Raw genomic sequence first — 14,364 nt, 5'->3', positions numbered from 1 at the left:
CAAGAGAAGGCTGAGGGGGGACCTGGTGACTGTCTATAAACTCACTAGGGGGGACCAGAAGGGTTTAGGGGAGTCAGTTTCCCCTGGCATGACAGGGAACAATGGACACAAATTATTAAAGAGTAGGTTTAGATTAGACATCCGCAAGAACTACTTGCGGCTAGGATCTGGAACCAACTTCCTAGGGAAGTGGTGCTGGCTCCTACCCTGGGGATCTTTAAGAAGAGGCTTGATGACTGCCTGGCTGGACTCATTTGAGTCCAGTCTTTTCTCCCACGCAGGATGGGGGGGTCAGACTTGAAGATCTACAAGGTGCCTTCCGACCCTACTTCTATGATTCTATGATATGATTCCCTGCAAAATTGGCAGACAGTTGAGGAGCACTATTACAGTATCATTTTGTTTATTCTACATTAGTGTCTGTGTTGCCTATTTTGAAACTATTACTTACAGTTCTGAGTTGATCACAAAACCATAAATTCCGACCTGGAATTTCTACTGAATTAATATTTTGTTTAAAATAGAGTGGTTGTATTTTAGTTTAAAAAATGTAATTTCAGTGAAGCTCCATTGCTTCCTTAACTCGTATTTATATTACTCTTTAAACCCAAATAAAGTGAGTAGATCTAAATATGGATTGTCACTTTTACATCACAATTAGAACACCCCTCTCCTCTCTAGCACATTGTAAAAACTGCTTAAAACTTGGATTGAGGGTAGGGCAGGGATGGGCAAAATGTGGCCCGGTGGCTGGATGCGGCCTGCCAGGCCATTCTATCTGGCCTGCAGGGCCCCTAAAAGTTTTAGAAAATTAATATTTATCTGCCCCTGGCTGCCTGTCATGCGGCCCTTGATGGCTTGCCAAAACTCACTAAGCGGCCCTCTGCCCAAAATAATTGCCCGCCCCTGGGGTATGGTGTGGAGAGTGCGCTTCATTATTGTCTGTCAGCGCTTCCTGCATTTCCTATAGGCTTCATGCTTATATATAAAGTAAGTAAATCCTGAACCCCTTACTCCTTCCCTCAGCAGGAATGTTTTTAAAAACTAACTAAATTCTGAGTTAAGACTCCAAGAGTACATAAAGAATGGCAATATCAAATAGGAATTGAGATTTAAGGAGAGAATTAGACTTCCACACTCTAGCCCATCTAAAACGTAGTAAGTCTGACAGAGGTGAAAGAGACTACTGATCATTTCTGAACCCACTGATCATTTCTGTGTGTTATTACTTCTGAAATAATTTTATGCCGACTAACTGGTTGTGTGTAAGTTACTTCAGAGATAAGGAAAAAGAGAACAGAATAACATTTTACTTCTGCAGCTGTATATTCAATAGGAGCTGCTTTCTGATGCATGCTCTTATGTATGTTTATAACTGATGCAGGCCACGTCTACACGAGATGTTGACTGCACAGTCATTATTGCACATTTATTTAGTACTTGTATGAGCAAGTAGTAAATGACTCCTCAGTAACCTGAGTTACTGCGTAGTAGTGGTGACAAACACTTTTTTAGTGATGCTATGGTACAGTAGCCTAATACTACTGCGCCGTAGCGTTGCATCATTGTTTTTGCCATGTGAGGCTACTGCACAGTAGTATCAGGCTGCTACACAGTGTCTTGAGTAGACATGGCCACAGAGACCTAAATATGAAAACTGGTATCTCATTTGAATCTGGGGCCTTCAGTTTATGAAATAATGAAAGCATTACATTAATCCGTAATACTTTTTTTCCATCTTTGGTAATTATAAGAGGATAACTTTTGTAATTTTAAATAAAGTACAAATAAAGCAAGTTGTTAATCACATAAATAAAATGTTACTATACATAAAACACTGAGTAGAATGGTAATTGCCAATCCAAATTGTTATAGCATTTTTATATGGCATATTGTATGTAAAGGGAAAGGCCCATGAGTTGTGTCTTATTTTTTATGGCACCTCATTGCTGGCAGTTTCTATAATTTCTCTGACATGCTTAGTACTTACCACAATATGCCGCAACTTATGTGGCTTTTTTTGGAAGGGATTAAACTGTAAGCAGTATTCACTCAAAACATAGAGGGAAAATAAGGAATTATGATATTTGACCCTAATTTGATATGGCATTTGATAAATTTGGTATAATTGACCATGGAATAATCTATGGGAACATCCAGCTCTTCTTTTTGCTTCAGTTTGGGCCCAGAGGCGGCACTGCTGAGAAACTGCATTGGTATAAAGAATGGTGAAAAAATATTCTGGGTAGGAATAAAAAGTGAAAAAGCAAGGTGTGATAAAGAATGTGAGATGGGCAAAACTAGATGGCCATACTGACCATCTTGGCCTTTACTAAATGCATGAATTGGTCATTGACTTCAGCAACTAGATAAACAGAAGAAAGTATCCAGAACATAATATAAATTCAACAGCCTTAACAATTTGCAGAAAAAACTCTGAACATTTTTCTTTTACACTTTTAATAGCTCCAAATTAGGTTTTTCTGATGTTTTCCTTAGTTTGTTCAGTTACTGCTCCCAATTGGAAAAAAAAAGAATTTTAACCTTTCAAAATCATGGCAGATCAAAAGCTCAGTTACAGTGAGAGCATGCATTCTTCTTGGGGGAGAAGATGGCAACATCAGAAAGACCTGCAAAGTGCTTTGGGTTCAACATTTAACATAAGGAAATTATTTTAGTGATGCCTTAAAAAAAAGTTGTAGTGCAGCAGCATCCTGTCAGCAGCACTACAGTTAAGAGCTTGTCAGAGCCTTTACTTAATCATCATTGGTCCCTTAGGTTTTCTGTTTAATATTTCAGCTGTTTCAAATTGTGTTTGGATTAAAACTTGGCATAGAAGATGTGAGCGCGGATGGAATTTTCTGATTTTGTTTAAAAGTTGATTTTATTCTGTTCTGTTCTCTTAGTCACTAAGTGGTCAACCAATTCAAAACTTGCAATATTTTAGTTATACACCAAGGTGTATATTAATAATTTTTTATCTTTTAAATATAATATGTACACACATACACATGTAGCCAGGAACTAATGAAGAGTGGGATCTGTGTTTCTTCTATGAAAATATTTTGAGACTGCTAAGTTGTGTTTTTTTATATAAATGTCTGGTTTAGAAGCAACATGCACATAACTGGAAATCTTATTATCTTTTAGTTTAAAAAAATAAAACTGAATTTGGGGCTGACTGAAAGGTCCATAGGAGATCCAAAATGCAGTTTAGGATTCAAAATGTTCCTAAATTTAGGTCAGTGGTATTTGCACAACCCTGTAGTTCACACTTCTGGAGACCCTAGGGTCTGCCTCTTCATTGTGCCATTCTCAGGGCCAGCTGGCTTCCTTCACCCTCCCACCAACCTTTGGTAACTATTTTCCATCCCAAAGGAGTCTTCAGGCAAGAGGATGTCCTGTTTGTCCTCTAACCCAAATAAAACAGCAAGATAGGGGAAAGGTTTGGGAATTCTTCAGCTCCTGTGGCTGTAGTAGAAGAGAAAAAGAGTTCTTTTTTTCTCCCTCTGTCCCAATGATAGAAGAGAAACTGTACCCTGTCACCTAATGGTACTGTATGGATTGAAGTGGCCTATAACGCACAATTGAAGTACACAGTTGTCTGAAGACATTGTTCAGCATGTAAAAATCCAACACACTTGGATGCCTAAGAGAATCAGGAAATTCTACACCAGGAATCCAAAAGAAAAGGAGGCCCTTGAACTTTACTTTTTTTGGCAGGGCTGGCATCAAGGGCATCTGAGGAAATCCTCTGAATATTTTCTGGTACAACTTCTGAAAAAGGACTTTGCAGTCTCTAACTCCTGGATCTGAGCTCCAATTGGAATACCATACTATAGCAGATTAGGCAGAGGGACGTGCATAGCTCCCCTGGAAGCTTTTCCCTCTGTACCTCACCCAACATGAAGCTGTAGCTTAAGGTTGCAGTAGATCCTTTCCTCTTGTTACTTCAATACAGTTTATTTAGTCCTTGTTGGAAATTACTAACTCATAATAGAACTCCTGTAGAATTCTATATTGCATCCACTTAAGTACAGCACTAATTCAGTATGATTATAGCTATTACAATGAATACCAACCTAGTTTATAATGATTGCTGGCTCATTTCAGTGTTGTTAAACCCCAGGGTAACACCTTATAAGTACTTTTCATTGATGTCAGTGGTTCATTGAAGTACACACTATACAGTATGAACATAGGGTGTTTTTATACATGCTCTGGGAGTGTGGAAGGGGGTGCTTTGGAAGCGTCTCTATCAACATCCTCACACTTCAAAATGGCAGCGGGAGCACTTTAACTAAGCTCATTGAATGAGTTTTAATTAAAGTACCCCTGCCACCATTTTGAAGCACAGTGACACTGATACATGAGATGGGGAGGTCAAGTGGAGCGCATTAATTAGCACACCCCAGCAGACTCGATTAATCAAGTCTGCTCTGACACGCTGTAATTACATGCTGTACAGGCACCCATTGGGACAACTTTTAGTTTAGGCCTGCAGCTTAACCGCAATCAATGGAAGTTGAACCTGATGTGACCGAGGCTGAATCTAGTCTGTATAATATAAAGGTCTTTTTTTTATGACCTCATTATTGCTTCAGGACATCTGACTAGTTAATTGTGCTAAAATGATACTTCTAATCATATTGGCATAGCTTTCAGTAAAATTTATGCACAATTATATGTGGACAAGGTCTTCAGAGTAGTATGCCTAAAGTTAAAGCCATCAAGGGAGATTTTCAAAGGCACAAATGGTAATTAAATACTGGGTTCCTACTGACTTTGAATGGAAGTTAGCCATCTAATTGCCATTTGTAACTTTGAATCCCTCTTCCTCTTGCCTTCCCAAGTCTTCACTAAGATCCTAAGTAAGCGGCCTGAATCTGAAAAGTAGTAAGCCACCAATCGCTTCCAATGACTTTAATTGGGCGTTGCAGTGATTAGTACTAATGTCTTGCATTCAGAACTTATCTAACTATCCCAACTATGCAGCTGGTCCAATAAAAGATATCACCTTAAGAAATCCTTGCCTCTCAATGAAGATCAGATCACTTATTTAGATAGCAAGATAAGGTGGTAGCAGTCTAACTTCAGGCACATCCCTTTGCAAACCTAGGCTTGTATGGATAATGTACTCACCCCCAAACAATCTAGCTTCTGAAGATATATTCTATATTCTCACAGGTTACTTTTATAGAAAAATCTTGGGGTTTTTTTTGAAACACGTGGCTTATACTGAAAACACTTTAGCTCTTTTACCTAACTGTACTTCAGTAACAGCAACAATAATTTATCATACTAACTATTTTGAGGGCAAAAAGATAACTAGCAAATAAATGACTGCTGTTTCGTAAAGAGGAAGAAAACACTGAAGAGCTCTATGATCCAGCTGAAAAATATTTAGATGGGAAATGTCACAAAACAAAAATCACTTGCAGGTGGATCTGAGGGCAGTTGTTAGTCTTTCTAGTCCAAATTTTGTAAGTGAGGTCATCTTTCTGGTGCTACCTTAGAAACTGGCCTTATTCTATAAAGGACATTGAATGATAACACTGCGAGTCAGCTGACTGCTGTGTCACAGAGCTGCTGCTTTCTACATTATCGCAACTGCCAGAGCTCTTAGTGCTGCAGTTTTCTAGTCGCAGTGCGGCAAAGCAGACGCATAGAACCAGGCACAAAGCAACACAGATTTTTTTTTGGGGGGTTTTGCTCTTCTGGCTTTTTATATGAGGACAGTGTACCTGTGTTAGCATAGGAGCAGACATACAGCCTGGACGTGCATGGTGGCTTCTAACTTTGCAGCGTTTTCCAGCTGAGCAGTAATTGCTTGAAGCCTTGTACCCAAATTGCCTCTGATGAAGAACGGCTGGGTTCCCACTTTGTATACTTATAGTTTTGTATGGCACGATGATATAGCTGCAAGAATAAGACAAAGGAGATGGTACTTGTCACTGTCTGTCTGACTGGGGCCTTTGCAGCCACTCCACTGGCGAAGCTGTTTAAATATCCCAGGCTCACATATAAATATTGGTAATATAGATTGCCGCAGGTTCTTACATCAGTTAGAGCAAAGCTCAAACAAGAAACCAGACTCGCTGACCTAAATCAATCCCAATCTTTCTGGATACGGGGCAGCAGTCGGCTAGCAATGACACAACCAGCCATCAAGTGGAGAGTCTCTGGGATTGCAATTTTTATCAGTTGGAGCCTGTGAGAATGAAACACTCCACTTTTGGTTATCCAATTGCTTCTTCTTTTCTTTTTTTTCGTTCCCGTAAGCAGCTACTAATTGTGCTCGGTCTCTAAGTGTATATTTGTGTGGATTAGTTTGTCTCTAATGCAGTCCTTATCTGCTTTTGCTGGAAATCGGGGCACCAAGTCAGCTTGCTTTAACAGTTGTTTCTTTCTGCGTGATGCTATGCAACTACACTGACAACAAAGGAGCAAGCACAAACCATCACTATTTTCTGGGCTGTTACAGGAACATAATTCTTGTTTGATATGATGCCCTCCTTTTTTCTTTTCTGCCTTTTTTTAATTCATCTAACTGAAGAACCTAACAGACATCATCGTGGATGTGGTTTTTAATGATTTGGAAAAGACAGCCTGTGGAGACTGCGATTTGAGACAGCAACACATTTAGGTTATTGCCAATTTGAAATACTTGGTTTGTGAAGCACAGCCCTAAGGGACAAGCTCAGTATCTGAGCGAGATTGTAGATAAAGAAATAAAAATGACAAGCGTAATGGAGGTTCTGCAAAAGAGACTGTCAGAGAATCAGTTCATGGATGGCAATTTCACCAGTCTGAAACTGAATAATTCATAGAATGAAATTACCCTGCTTTCACCTTTCCATTTAAACCGGCATGATCTGAATCTCTAATAAATTTTCAAGATAAAAGTAAAATGCCAATTTGAATCTGAAGAGCTTTTAAAACCAGATGCTGCATCCTGAATCTTTCGATACCTTTCACAATTATCCTGTGAGAACCGTACTTCATCACGAAGCACCATTACCAGTGAAAATTACTGATTACAACAGCAACAATAGAATACCATCAAATGATCTCTAATTTACCTAATTTACCAAGGCTGACTGTGTGCCCATCGTGTGTCAGCATGTCTGGCATCGGATCAATATCACACTGGAGCAAAAATGTCTCAGTATATGGCTCATCTTTGTTATCTTTAACTTTGGAAGCACAGAAAAAATGTACCTGCTCTGTTAAGCATTTTTACAATTGTATGTGTTGTATGTTTGTTTAAGTATGTCATTACTTCTCCATGATTTTGTTAACTCCCAGTTATTGGAGGGTACTATGTTACTAATTCATGTATATTGTTTACTTAGGCACAAAGACTGCAGCAAATAAGTATTAAGACAGAGAAGCCACACTACTAAAACAATAGTGATACATCTGTAGATTAATTCAGTATGGGTTTTGTGCCTTATTTGAATACTTACCTGTTTTTAAGATAGAAATCTTACCTGGTGTCGCTGGTCCTGGTTGTATTATGTAACAAGTATTCAGTTTTAAAATGTACACAATAGCCATAGTCAGAAAACAACTGTTTTTAGCACTAACAGGATTCCCTCCCCCCTGACCCCACACACGCCATTCAGCAAATATACTGTTATTATATATATACATGCTCTGTCAACATATGCTGATCATTGGAAATCTCTGGCGGAAAGTAACAACTTTTTTTCTAACAAGCTGGGAAACATGATGCTTCGTCAGAACCTGCTCTCATTATGCCATTTTGAGAAGCTGTTCTGGTAACAAATCTTCACTTGGGAAATGCCCAGTGTAGTTGTTTTATAGCAAGACACAGGACTTCTGGAACAGTAAGTAGCATTATACAGTATGCTGGTTCCTACAGCTAAGATACAGGAAAATATTCTAAAGTGCATTTTCAGATTGAGTTCTTTCAGTAGAATAACTACACGGAAGAGTGGGAGAGAGGAACAGAAGGCTAGAAAAAATCATTCCTTATGGAGATATTTGTGTCTGGTATTAGTACGTGTTTAAGTTATATGCCTCAATTTTGTTTTTTATTCCATAAGCAGGTCTATTTTGTCTTCAAAGAATTTTTTTTCCAAAGGAAATAAGGGGTAAGCAGTACTTCTACTTAATTACATAAGACTGTCTTATTTACTGTTTTATTTCATTTGTAGATAAATGCAGATTTATATCATATAGTTGTATCTCATGGCATATTTAGTAAGATTTTTACTTGTACATCTCCTAGTAAAAATAAATAAAAAAGTACATTGGGTTAAAAATGGGTGCCTTTAATACCTTTTAAAAAAACATTTCTAGGTAAGAAAATATTAAAGATTCTTTACGTAATGAATTCTGAATTGAATAGTGATTTCTGTTTGGGATTTTAAGTCAGTGTATCCTTTTAATAAACAATTCTGTATAAGTCTGAGTTTGCTATATAGAAGTCTAGTCTGTATTGCAACTGTTTGTAGAAATGGCAGAAGGTTTTTCAGCTTGTACTTTGATAACAAAGGATTTGAACAGGAACAAAATATGCTGGAAAAGTTTAGGGTTTTTTATATTCGGTAGCTGTAATTCAGCAAACAGACTTTCCTAGGCAACATTATCTGTAGTTGCTGAACTACCAGGAATTAATTAATACAACCAGTGATGTGTACTTCATTTTCAAGTGGTATTCAGGAATTAACAAAGAAAGGTCTTTGTATAGTGCATACTTCTCTTGTATACTTCTCTTGGTAAAAGTGTGAAAACTATGCCATGTTACTATGGTAATAAAAGCAAAGTATTCAAAGATAAATGTTTATAATCATTCTATATTTATATATATAATAATATATATTTATTTGACATTGGTATCTATATTTAGGATATAAAATACCATAATAACTAATTCTGCACATAATAGCATGGATGATTCTAAAATGCAATATAAAAATAAGTACCGATAAATTTTTATTATTATAATACTTCAGTTTTGCATTGATTTGTCGATCACTGCAGTTCTGCACAATGCTTGTATTCACATTTTTATACCAGACTCATAACAGTGATGATGGTCTGTGGAGATCTCGCTGGTCACATGATGCTAGCTGTCTTGAATTTCCAGCTACAAAATGGCATTCAAGGAGAGCTAAAAATACACTCAATAGCTTGATTTTTTTTCCTTGAATTTTCAGGGCCTGATCCAAAGTCCTTTGACGTCCAAACAAATGTGAAACAGATCTTTGAATCATCACACCCTTAATGGGTCACTTGGTTCCTTTTGTAGTTCAAAATCTGTGTCATGCTTCAAAATAAGCAATGTTAGTAATAAAACACATTTTTGATGATGTAATTGCCATAAGGAGGTCATGAGGTTGCTAGTAAGAGGGGAGCTGGTCCATGAGGTACACTGTGTTCTAAAAGACGATGCATTCTGTAAAAAGTTTAAGAACCCCTGTAAATATATTAGGTCTGATGAATATTTAAAAGCAGGCAGCACTGGAAGGTGCCTATAAATATACTGCTGATGCAACTAAGAGCTAAAATAAAATTTAAACGCTAAAAACGACATGACGTTACTATCATTTATACATCACAAACAGTGTTCAAAACATAATAAACATATATATATACAACATAAACAAAACATATATATAGCTGTAGTGATAAATTTCTAGGAATTGTGTAAACCGTTAATAAAATAGTTAAACTGGTTCATGGTGGCATTCAGGTAATATAATGTAGCCTCTCATTTTGGCAGCACTGATTTAATACTTATTTTTATGTTATCTTATGTAATAAGGCGATTAGTTCTGGCTTTTGTACTACTTTTGAAATAATACATTTTTGTGCATTGAACTACCCACCTGAGTGAAGTGACTTACACGTGCCTTTGTGTGATTAGGCCATACAGGTACACTTGGGTAGTGATCCTCATTCTCGCATGTGTAACAAGCATTACTGGGACCAATTCTACTAACAATAGAAGACAGTGGCAAAACTTTCATTAACACCAGTGGGAGCAAGACTAGGTTGGTTTCCTATAGCATGCTCATATCTGGACTCCTTTTCCACCTTTTTAACTGACCTAAGCCTAGTCCTGCAACTTTTCTCCCTACTTGTTTCTCAAGGAAAGTTTGTAGGTTTGTGTTTAACACAGTGTTAGCTTCTGGTATAACTTGAAGGTTGCCCCAATTTCCATTCACACACAGAGGTTTCTAGGAATACGACATAGCACAAGTGCAAATATACCTGCACCTAGCTCTACTCACACTTACTGCAAAACCAGAAGCGGTATAGCCATGTCTGCAAAGAGATGTGCTAAACATGGTGATGCTGCTTCCAGTTTTGTGCTCACACGTGCAGAGCTAGCTCAGGTATCTCAACACCACACTTTCATATTGTGTAGACATACCTTAGGCTGAGTTGCATGGTACTTTAAATTTGGGCCAACTAGTATGTCTCAGTATGGCTTGATGCTCATATGCTACTGATTCAAATTAGCAATGTAGCAGAGATACATTACAGGCTATAGCTCCAGTTAGTTCAACTCATGAGACGATAATCTAATTACTAATCTAATTATTCTCTACTGCTTTTGTTGCTTTACAGTATGGCCATTCCTGTTTGAGTGATGCTAGTTTGAGCTTAGTTAGAGTGAAACAATTTAGGTGGAATAATACAAGATCTCTTTGCATAGACATACCTACATTTGGTGTGCTTTCAAAAGAAGAACCTTTCTAAAGGGCAGCAGCTGGTCCATCCTTCTTGTTATATGTGAACAAGCTGAGAAGGATTCAGATGTAGTAAAACCACTCCAACTTTTATCATGGATAAAGCAATGTTAAAGTTAGAGTGCATTTTACAATTGCACAAAGAGAATGAAGAGACAAATTAAAAATATAGCTCAAGCTTAACTATAGAGACTTTATCACACATTGCCATAATATAATAAATAATAGCAATATAATATAATTATTTAGGTCTTTATACTTTTTTTCCTTGTTATACTTGTGCTCCATTTCTTTGTCCAGATTTACCCCTTTTAAATGCAATTAACAAGGCAAGTTTTGAGCTCAAGATGGCTATTTGCTTAGATGTATAAAGTTGTACACAGTGATCTCAATCTTGAGGATGAGTACTTTTAGATGACCATTTATAAACTTCTGGAGTTAAAGTCTTCTCTCAACTCCACTTCATCTACTGTATTATTTCAATATCTCTTATGCATTTGAATGCATTGCTAAAAGGTTTTGTTGAACCTTCAAAAGAAAAGCTTCATTAGGGTAGCCTGATTCTGGTATCTATGGAAGTAAATTTGAGGTTTACTATCAACTTCACTGGAGACTGGATAAATCCAGAGATTTGATTTTTTTTCTGAAAAAGAATAAATGTGTTATACCATATATCATGAAAAGTATAGCATTAATATTACAAAGACCAGATTCATACTGAAAAGTTTTGATGGTTTAAGTATGAAAATTGCTAAACCTCCTGTATCAGTATAAAATACTTACAATGCTGAAGTTTATGTTGGTTTAAGGAATTGGGATATACTATATTAATATAAGCACTTCCATATGATATAATAATGGCTATAGCATGACTTTTATCTGCATAGGTATGTCAGGCAAAAAAAGAGAAAAGAATAATCATACTGTAATCACCATAACAGTGCCAGTAAAACTTAAACATAGACCAATCCTAAGAAACTTGAGAAGTTGTAATTATGCTAGATTAATTAGTAATAAGTAAACAGAGAAGGGGAAAAGGCAGCACAAACAAACTAAGAATTTGTAATGGATACACTTACTTTCATATTTGGCCCTTTTTCCATTACATAATTATGAAAGTATTCCGCTCAAACTTACCTATTTCATAATTTGATATAATCCAAAAATAAAGAATCACTACACCCTCCTGTTATTTCATACTGAGTAAATGAAAATTATTGAGGAAATCTGATAGCATTACCCCTTGCATACTACCTCTTGTAAAAGACCGTGTCTGATTAAATTTTTTATGAGTCAAGTTCTGATTTACTCTCCCATGAAAATAGAGAACAGGGGGGATAGGGCCAATCTGAGAGCAAAGACAGGATGTAGTTACCATGTTGCCATCCTGGCTCTGCTGTAATCTGTGGACCTGATATTCAATCGCTTTGCTATGAAGAGTAGTTTAAAAGTGATAGCGAGAGAGAAATTATCTTGAGTTCGACTGCTGATGCACTAATCTTTCTATGCTCCTGTCGGCACTCTTCTTTCTTTAGATTCCTCTTATTACTGACATAAATAATTGGGTGAACAACTGTATCAGACATATAGCTGACCACGTTATTTTGAATTGTGGTAATACCAGGGAACCAGAGTCAGGGGTAAAGAATGAAGTGTGAAAAGTAGAGTAGGAATTTATCAGAAGACCCTGCCCTGAAATGTTTACTTGCATTTAAAATGGCATTAGTTTATGCCCATTTGGATAAGAGGGGACCCAAATAAAGTCTGAATTTGGCCACATATGTTTTTAGCCTATAGCTGAGTGTGCCTAAGAGTGAACAAAGAGAAACTCAAGTATAAATTAATAAAGTCTTCAGGCTTTTATTAACTGTAGCAGCTGAACTACTATTAGTATCTAGGGAATGTTTTTATAATGAATTTGTGGTTGCCGATAGTTTTTTCATTTCCATAATTCCCTAACATGAAAGCAGACAGATGTTTAGTTTATAGTTATATCTGTGTTTATGCACGTACATTAAAAAAATATTCTGTCCAAATGTTCTATGCACCCTACAACATACCATAAAAGTATACAGATGCTCTAGCAAAAGCAATGCCATTCAATATGACCATAACCAGAAACCAGAGTTAATCAAAGGCAGTAGCCATCCTCCTCCTTTGAATTAAGCCCACCACCTTCACAATTCTCTTGTTGCTTCACATGTATGTTACAGAAGCTAAGGTTTGCAATGGACTCTTAATTCCTAAAATTCAAGCTATTTTTGACCAGTGACGGGGGAAGCAAATTCCAAAGTGGAAGGTTGCATAAGGAGAACCTTGTCAGCAATCCCCCTCTTCTTTTTGTAGTACTGGGGCTTAATCTTCAATCCAGCTGATGATCTGAACTACAGAAGTGGAGCCATTTTAACTGTCCTTAATTTTCCTGATATCATTAGGTGATGGAAATAAAACCTCTTTCACTTACATTTCTCTTCTTGTTGAGGCCTAGCTTGCTGTGAAGAACTGGGTTCTTTCAGCGAGATGCTGAGCACTATCAGCATAACTAGGCTGGGGCAGGAGGGGCAGCACCTCTGAGTGCTGCCTTAGAGGGGTCAGCAGTTTGGCTCCCTCCCCCGCAGGAGTCATTCCTGTGTCAGAGAACTGAGCAGGTGCAGCCAGCAGGGGCAGCACCATGCCCCACAGGGCATCTGGAGGGAGTGGGGAGTGAAATGACATCCCCCCTCTCCCAGGAGGCTTTGCCATGGGAGGATCAGCTCTCGCCCCCTTGGCGGGGCGTGCCAGGAACAGCCCCTGGGTGCTCAAGCTACTGCATGTGCCTCAGTGGCAGCACCCAAAGCTCATGTTGCTAGTAGATGAAAAGTAGCCATGGCAGCTGCCACACACGTGAGGAGAACCCCAGCAGGTAACACTTCTCTCCTTCTCCCCAACCTCTCCCTCCTCCAGCTCCTTTGTGGTCAGCACAATTCCCTGCCCCTCTCCCCAGCCCTGGATGCTGAAGGAGCTTGTTACAGATCTGCTGAGCGCCCTCAGCTCCCAATAAAGTTACTAAGTGGAGGACTGTTCAGTTCCTTTTAGGATCAACCCTTACATACACGATTTCTTTGAAGACAAATGTCAGAGTAGCAGCAGAGTGCTTTGCATAATTTACAGGATTGTTGAGCTCTAATCAAAAAAACTCCAAACAAGGTTCTGTAATAGATCAGAGCAAGAATTACTGTTTTACAATTTAGTCTGATAGGACATCACTCATAGCTAGTCAGTCAGAATGAGGCTCTCTGGAAAATAGTTTACACAACCCTATAAGTTACAAGTTTACACGGACAGGCAGACACACACACACACACTTAATTTGATTGCCTCTACAGTGAAGTCTTTTTTGTCGCCCTCCTTTCTCATATATAGTAACTGTATGATTGGTTATAAATAACATATATACATATATATGAGAGAGAAAGAAGGAAAGGAGGGTAACAAAAAGGCTGTTCTGTGTGTGTGTGTGTGTGTGTGTGTGTGTGTATACACACATGTCTCTATCTGTGAATACACACACTTAATTTGATTGCCTCTACAGTGAAGTCTTTTTTGTCGCCCTCCTTTCTCATATATAGTAACTGTATGATTGGTTATAAATAACATA

At 37.8% G+C, this 14,364-nt stretch overlaps 2 long non-coding RNA genes across 2 annotated transcripts in view; one reads left to right on the top strand and one right to left on the bottom strand.

The window, feature by feature from the left end:
- Positions 1 to 5,705: 5,705 nt before the first annotated feature.
- The window catches only part of LOC109316076, a 19,913-nt gene continuing 11,254 nt past the window's right edge, over positions 5,706 to 14,364 (bottom strand). Inside the window, exons 2-3 of the long non-coding RNA XR_002102670.1 lie at positions 10,252 to 10,255; positions 5,706 to 7,321 (exon numbers count right to left, since the gene is read on the bottom strand). This is a non-coding gene — a long non-coding RNA (uncharacterized LOC109316076). The remainder of the gene's footprint in view (positions 7,322 to 10,251; positions 10,256 to 14,364) is intronic.
- Positions 7,315 to 14,364, top strand: part of LOC109316066 — a 19,523-nt gene continuing 12,473 nt past the window's right edge. The window contains exon 1 of the long non-coding RNA XR_002102664.1: positions 7,315 to 7,853. This is a non-coding gene — a long non-coding RNA (uncharacterized LOC109316066). The remainder of the gene's footprint in view (positions 7,854 to 14,364) is intronic.

Source organism: Crocodylus porosus, unplaced genomic scaffold (genome assembly GCF_001723895.1).
Source record: "Crocodylus porosus isolate Cpor-Errol unplaced genomic scaffold, CroPor_comp1, whole genome shotgun sequence".
In the NCBI taxonomy this organism is placed as follows: domain Eukaryota; kingdom Metazoa; phylum Chordata; order Crocodylia; family Crocodylidae; genus Crocodylus; species Crocodylus porosus.
The sequence above is the reverse complement of the archived record's forward strand: the minus strand, read 5'-3'. Positions and strand labels throughout refer to the sequence as shown.